This window comes from Centrocercus urophasianus, unplaced genomic scaffold, assembly GCF_019232065.1.
Source record: "Centrocercus urophasianus isolate 14NV4802_14NV808 unplaced genomic scaffold, USGS_Curo_1.0 seq_29, whole genome shotgun sequence".
Lineage (NCBI taxonomy): Eukaryota > Metazoa > Chordata > Aves > Galliformes > Phasianidae > Centrocercus > Centrocercus urophasianus.
This window is the reverse complement of record NW_024884855.1, coordinates 6,033,892-6,041,449: the sequence shown is the minus strand read 5'-3', so window position 1 is coordinate 6,041,449 and position 7,558 is coordinate 6,033,892.

Genomic DNA, 7,558 nt, shown 5'->3' with positions numbered 1-7,558 from the left:
CCCCCCCCCCCAGGGTCTATACTATTCTGTATTAGTAATCTAGCACAGATTTAGCAAACAAATAGGCTCACATTTCATATGACCTCTTCACATTATTTGCAGCACCTGGATATTAATACATCTGTCTGAACTCTTCTACAGACATTGGAGAGTCAGATCCCACAGTGTATCTACATCCATTATATACTCCATGTTGGGGCAACAGACACCTTATACTCCCAGGGTGGGAAAGACCCAACCCCAACCTCAGCCACGTCTGGGTTACAGGTATCATCTGTCCCCCAAACCCACCAATCTTCATCCTGCCTCCCTGGAATTTGGTTGGATCACTGTAAATAACTGACATTTCTGCAACCTCTGTCAACTAGTGCCATAACTTGCTGTATATTCTTTTGGGACCAAAAAAAAAAAATATATAGTCATTTCAACACAGGGTCTCCAGTCTCATCCAAGGGCCCTAACTGCAGGGGAACTGGCATCCCCCTTCATGCACGTACCTGAGCAATTGCAATTCTTTTTTCTCAGGTGGCTCAGGCTTAGTGGCCTGGATCTTGAGGAAGCTTTTTTACTTTCATTGTGAATTAGGAAATCTTCTGGATTCCATATTCTTGTTGGTATTTTTTTCCAATAATTCTCACCCACTTTTTGGGGGGTATTTTGAAACTTCTGATTGTCTTCCAACTGCCTCCATAGCTGGAGGAGGACACGATTGAGCTGGCGATTGATTTTTGCAAATTAGACCCCAGCCTGGATAAAGTCATTAAACATCTGTTTCCAGGGTACCTGTATGGGGCCTGATTGAGGAGTCCGTGGGGCAGGTCTCTGGGTTTTAGTTTTGGGGACGACCTCGGCCCCTTCCAATGTTTGGATATTGCACCTGGTGCAGAGATCTCCCCTAGGTCAGCCACCAATTGGGCAGCTTGTTGGATGATGGCTTCTGAGGCCACCAAAGTGCTCAGTATGGACACCAGTGTGCCACACTGCGGGGGGAGGAGTTTGTTGCAGTATGAGGTCCCTCATTCCTCCTGACAGCTTAACCAGGTATGGACTCTCAAATATCATGAAAGGCCTCCTCCACTCCTAGTTCTCTAATATAACGTTGGAGCCGTTCCATTGAGGTTCACAGACTGTCCCTTTTGTTCAGCCGTGTGATTCTACACGTCACCATCATCCACTGAATTAAAGCACGGTTCTCATCATGATGTATTCCCATCACATACAGTCTTTGTCTGAGGGCTGGATGTGTGGTAATAAATGCCAGTTCAGAAATCTCAGGCCCATTCGTTACCACACTTCCAGCTCCCTGTTCCATAACCTCAAGAGCCAGGCTGGTACGCTCCCTCAGGATCTTTGTTTAAGTTACTGTAAGAGATCCATGAGTTCAGCAGCTGTGTATGGGCACACAGAACTGTAGGGGTTGGAAGGGACCTGCAGAGATCATCGAGTTCAACCCCCCTACCAAAGCAGGTTCCCTACACCAGGTCACACAGGTCAGCATCCAGACAGGTCTTGAACATCTCCAGAGAGTAATGTGTACATGTGTAACGTGGAGCGGGCAGGGAGCCACTCTTAGGTGCCAATCCTGCTGGTCTATCCTGGGTTTTCTTCTGAGTTATTACCAGTCTTATTTCTAGAGGATCTGAGGTTCCCAGATCCTTGGATTGGATTTTAGGCCGTTTGGCTTTCTTTTTATTCTTAGATTCAACCAGAATTCTTTTTCCCTTCTCACAATACAGGTCTTAACTTCAGAAGGGAAGTTGCATTTGAAGGTGAGGCAGTCTGCCCTGGCAATAACATAATTTAATTTTCCAGTTGTTTCATATGGGCTTTTAAATGCTCATTTTCATCTTTCAGTTCTTCCTCAGAGGAATGATATGCATTAATAGTTGGTAGCAGCAGCTATGCTATGGAAGATGCTGCTACTTTTTTTTTTTTTTTTTTTTTTTTTTTTTTTTTGGACAGCTGAGGAAAAAAAAAAAATCAGTCCTAACTTCCTCAAGAAGTCAGCCATTTTTGAAGGGGCTTTAAATAACTATCTGGATGGCTCACCAGGCATAACACCATAAAGTGATCAAAAATACAGCAATAACAGCAGAGTAGCAAAGTCTTTGGTTTCAGCAAACAAGAACAAGCCCCAGTACAGCAGTTGTGAACACAGAAATGAAACAAAAAGCTCCTTACCTTTAGAAGGCCTTTGAAAACTAAGCAGAGATCTCCAGAGAAATGCTTTCACCTCCACTGCCAACCCTTAAATGAGGGCTGGGAAGGGGTGGATCCTGGCTCCAGCCCTTCCAGTCACTCAGGTGCATTACTTGCACCTGAGGTCCCCTGGCTTGGCCCTGCCTTCCCACCAGGTGCTCAATCACTGCTTCAAGCCATGACAGCATTTCTGCTACAAATAGAAATTCAACTATGGAGAGGTTGTAAGAAATTACATATAGAGTTGATTTTTTCTGTGTGCATGTTTGATAAAACAGAATCTCACACACACACACAGAGAAGTACTAAACTCATAATATTTCACATGGAAACAGTAATCAAAAAATCAAGAACTGGGGGGAGATTATATTTAATATGTGTTTAGGTAGAAATACCTATGAACGTGTAAATATTGAGTTCACTATCTTGCCTCAGACCCACGAAATTAATTTGAGGGACATCATTTGCCTTTTAACAAGCTCATTAGAATGCCTGGCTTGGCTGCAGAACGTACCTCTTCTCAACTTTAGATGCAGTTTTCTATCTTGTCAGAGATATAGGATAGCTGTGGAAAACGACCAAGATTCTAGGTACTTAGCTGCAGCTATGGTGAATTATTTATGAAGTTACTTCAGCCTAAAAATTATTTCTAAAGGAGTTGTTTCATGTATGGAAAGGCTGTAATTCTAAAATAAATAAGTGTACAAGGGACACTAACCATGAGCCCAGGATTCATGGAAAAGGGAACAACATAAAAAAAATTTGCACTGGCTTTTCAGTCCAGGCCCTCGTTCTGGAAAGGCTGTGCTGCAGCAGATTCTCTTTCAAGTGCAGAATGGCAGAGTCATGGCTTCCAAGAACTCTTTCATCTTAGTACCGAATTGAAGATGGAAATTATAGCAAGAAGGTATCTTCTGTGTTAAGGATACTCCTGTAAATCTTAGCTATGCATCTTATTTCCCTCTGTTTTTAATTAGGGTTGTATTTAATTGTCACTCTTTGAAAAGCAAATGAGGTCTACTTTGACCTTCTAGGGAGACCGATCATGGAAGTGTTAAGAAATACACAAAGAACAACACGTACCTGATTTTGTGATAATTCCAAGCCTTGGTGCAATAGGGTCGCTTTTACTCAGACAAGCTCAAATTGCCTTGTGGCACAGGCTGGGACACTCATGTTAAAATACAAGAAATGTAAATGTAAAGCTGTCTATATAGACTGGTCATAACAATTTGGGAAAAACTGATCTATAAGGTACAGATTTATGGCTCCAGCTCCCAGGACAGCACACATGGTAGTTCTATCTCCTGATATAGCCAAAGCCACAGCTGCACAAATCCTCATTTCTTGGTGACAGCTGGGCTGAGTGCAGTTTTGTCACCCTGAGTGGTCACCCTGTCTGTGCGACACGTGGCAGTGATTTTGGAAAGGAAGCATCAGGAAATTAAGTGTATGCCTTCTAAAATCTGTTTGACCATCAGGTTTTCCAACAGGTAGGCATTTTCCTGTAGTGCCCTCAGCTTTGCACCAGGGAATTTTCATGCCTTGCATGCCTGACAAGTGGTATCTGGAGGTGATGTAGGGGCTGCAGCACAGCAGTGTGAACTCGTGCAGGCTGATGGCCTCCTGGAGCTCCTACGCATTGCTGACACAGCCCGTGGGATGTGGGGTCAGAGGCTGCACAGTGTACCAGGAATAACTGGGGAAATGCTAAGGACTGGGAACTAGGAGAATCCTAAAAGCTGAGGGATGAAGATTGAAGAGGAGGCATTTTCACAGGGAAACAAGATTAACCATGGCATCACATACCATAGAACTGTGGTAACTTCTCCAACACAGAGATGCTTTTAAACAAGTCTTAGTGCTTAAGAAATGTTATAGGACAGATTCACAGAAGTCCCACACTTCTGTCCTGGTAATCATGGATCTGGGAGATTGTGCCTACGAAGCAACTGTGCATAATCCACTTAATTTCATTTTGTTTCATCTGCAGAGTTGCAGGTTTTGATTGTAATGAGAAATAAGAAAACCTTGGCAGAATTTTAACATTTAAAGTTACTTTTGTTTTAGAATGACAGTACTATCTGACAAAGAAAAATGACCCTGACTTCTTTCTTTACTCTCAAAGCACCTCTTGAGAACCTTTTGGAGTATTAGATGTGCCCTTAAAGGCAAGGGAAATCTGAGAACTTCAGTTTGAGTAATCCCATGTGCTTGAAAAGCTCCATGAAAGGAGAGTTTTCTCCCCACTGGATTTACAAGTCATGGTGCCATTAAGAATTCTGCCCAAGTAAAGTGTGCCTGTTATTTATAGTGTTGTGTCTGCCACGGGCCATCAGTGATGCATAGTGGAGGCCAGAAGAGCAGTAGACAGGTGAATGGGTTTGCCAACTGCTGCTGACCAGCTACAGCTCCCAGTGGCAGGACTTAACATTGAGAAATGGGAATGAAACAAAAGCAGTCAGAGGAAATGACCGCCAGAGTAAAGTGCAACTCTGTTTTTCTACGAGGCATTATCCACTGAGCAGTCAGAAGGGATCTGAATTTTTATGTTTTCTTCCTTAAAAGGGGTTTCAGTAGAAGAACACCATCTTTTGCAACTGGAGAAATGCATGTGTACTGCTGGGTACACTGCAAGCTCCTTCAGTAGGAGAAAAATTGAATACCACTTGCAAATGCAGTAGGGAAAATGCTCTGAAGTTGCAACAGTGAAAACACTAATTGTAGAACATTAGCAAAATAATTGGTTTGTACTTTGGCTCTAGTCTTGCAAAAACCTCTGTGCAAATGGACTCTGTGGGACTGTTCCTCATACCTGCTCACACCTGTAGTACTGGGATTTTTCTGGATTTTGTGACTATTTCAAAAGGGGCAGGTAAAAACGTTCCAGTTACCATGAATCACTTCATACATTCTTTGCTTGATTGTAAGGAACTCTGTGCATCCCATTTACTAATCAGTGAGTGTTTTTCACCCATAATAACAAATGCAGAGCTTTAAATATTCTATTATCTTTAGGATCATTCCTCCCTCTCCTAAACAAATCACTTGGATTATAATAATCTAAAACACCGAAGGAATGGATTGAAGCTGAATAGGCCTCAGATCCACCCAAACTTGGCCCTTTTCCCTGTTCAGCCTGTTTCCCTTTGTCCAACTCTCACCCAGATCCCAGATGGGCTCTTCCTCCCACACTTGTATTCCTCTCTTCTACAAGTGACTCAGTCCAGCCCACCCCAGCAAGCAGCTGTACTGTCACCCAAAATCAGCTGTGCAGCGTGCTGCCACCAGCTTTCCTGCTTGACTCACAGCTTTGTTTGGGCTCTATCTCTAAAGGGCAAACCCAGTGAGTATGAAGCGTTGTGCAGTCCACAGGAGCTCCTCACCATGTCTGGTGCTCATATCACTGCAAATCCCTGTGGAGCAGAGTGAGAAAAAGAGGAGAAATCACAGCACTCAGAGGACCTTCTAAAATCATAAAATCATAGAATCGCAAAGTTGGAAACGACCTATAAGATCATCTAGTCCAACTGCCTCCCATCACCATTGCTACCACAAGCACTAAGCCATATCTGTAGCTCCTCATCCAGACGCCTCTTGAACACTGCCAAGGACGGCGACTCCACCACTTCTCTGGGCAGCCATTCCAGTGCCTGACCACTCTCTGAGAGAAAAAGTTCTTCCTTACTTCTAACCTAAACCTCCTCTGGTACAACTTGCGGCCATTTCCTCCGGTCCTGTTTGTTGCCTGGGAGAAGAGACCAAATCACTCTTCACAGCCTCCCTTCAGGAAGTTGTAAAGTGCAGTGAGGTCTCCCCTGAGCCTCCTCTTCTCCAGACTGAACAATCCCAGCTCCCTCAGCCGCTCCTCGTAAGATTTGTGCTCCAGACCCCTCACCAGTTTTGTTGCCCTTCTCTGGACACGCTCCAGGGCCTCAATGTCTTTTTTGTAGTGAGGGGCCCAAAACTGAACACAGTACTCGAAGTGCGGCCTCACCAGTGCAGGGAGCAGGGGGAATGACTTAGATTGGAAGAGATCTTAAAAATCATCTAGTTCCAACCTGCTGTTGTAGACAGGGCTGCACCCCACCAGCTCAGGCTGCCCAGGGCCCCATCCAACCTGCCCTTGAACACCTCCATGTATGGGGCACCCACAGCTTCTCTGGGTGGATAAAAAGCCAGACACGAGCCAGCAGTGTACTCTTGCTGCCCAAAAGGCAAACAGTATCCTGGCTCTCAGCAAAGGAGTGGCCAGGAGAGCAAGGGAAGTGACTGTCCTCTAATCTGCCCTTGTGAGGTCCCACCTGCAGTATGACATCCAGGCCTGAGGCCCCCGAGTCAGGAAAGAAGTAGAGTTTTGGAGTTAGACCAGAGGAGGGTCACAAAGGTGATGAAAGGGCTGGAGTACCTCTTACAAAGAAGGTTAGGCTTGTTAAGCTTAAAGAAGAGAAGGCTCCAGGGATGCCTCCTTGCAGTCTTCTGGTAGTGCAACCCAATTAGGTAACAATTTCAGTTATCAGGAAAAAAAAAATCAGTGTTACTGTTTTAAAACTGATGTGGAGGTTTTCTCTCCTCCAACATGTAACAAACTCCCAAACAATACTGTTTATGAGTATAGCAGCAATGTGCGTCAGTCCAATTAGTAAGAGCATCACTAAATGTCACTGTAGCACTTTCGTAGCATTGAGAGTTGAAGGGCAAGGCAAAGGTTCCAGGCAAAGGCATGTGACACACAAGCTTTCTTTCACGCACCCCAGGTGCATTCATCATTATCCATGCCTCATTGCTCATAGCCTGGGCAACCTCCCCAACTCTTGCTTCATCATCTACATCAGAATGATACCACACACAATAAAGTGCGATGGGATTTCACTAGGAAAGATAATGCAAAATGCTGTTCAAGGGGCTTTGTTCACAAAATCTCTCTCCCCCCCGCCCCCAATGAAAGTAAATAATAACAGTTATTATTATTATCACCCCTTTTGTGCTTCTTACATAGTCATTTCCTTCTCTTCTAATCCCAGTAGGTTGTATAAACGGCAAAGGTGTGTGTTTATGGAAAATACACCTGAGAAATCCAGAATCATATCACTTGTTTGCTGTGCTGCTTTAGGTACCAGGATGCTGCAATGAGTGTTAGGCCATTTGGTGCGGGACCGTCAGGAAATCCAAAAGATGTGTGCACAGCCACCTGAGATACGCTCGGCTGCAAAAGCCGGACGTGGTCGTGGAGCTGACCCGTACCGCTGAGCCGCCCAGGCCCGACGATGTGCTCGGCGCTGCGGTGGCCGCCAAAACAGTCCTCCCGGACTCCGGCTGGCTTCGCCGATGCCACAGGAGCGCGCACGGCAGATGCGGA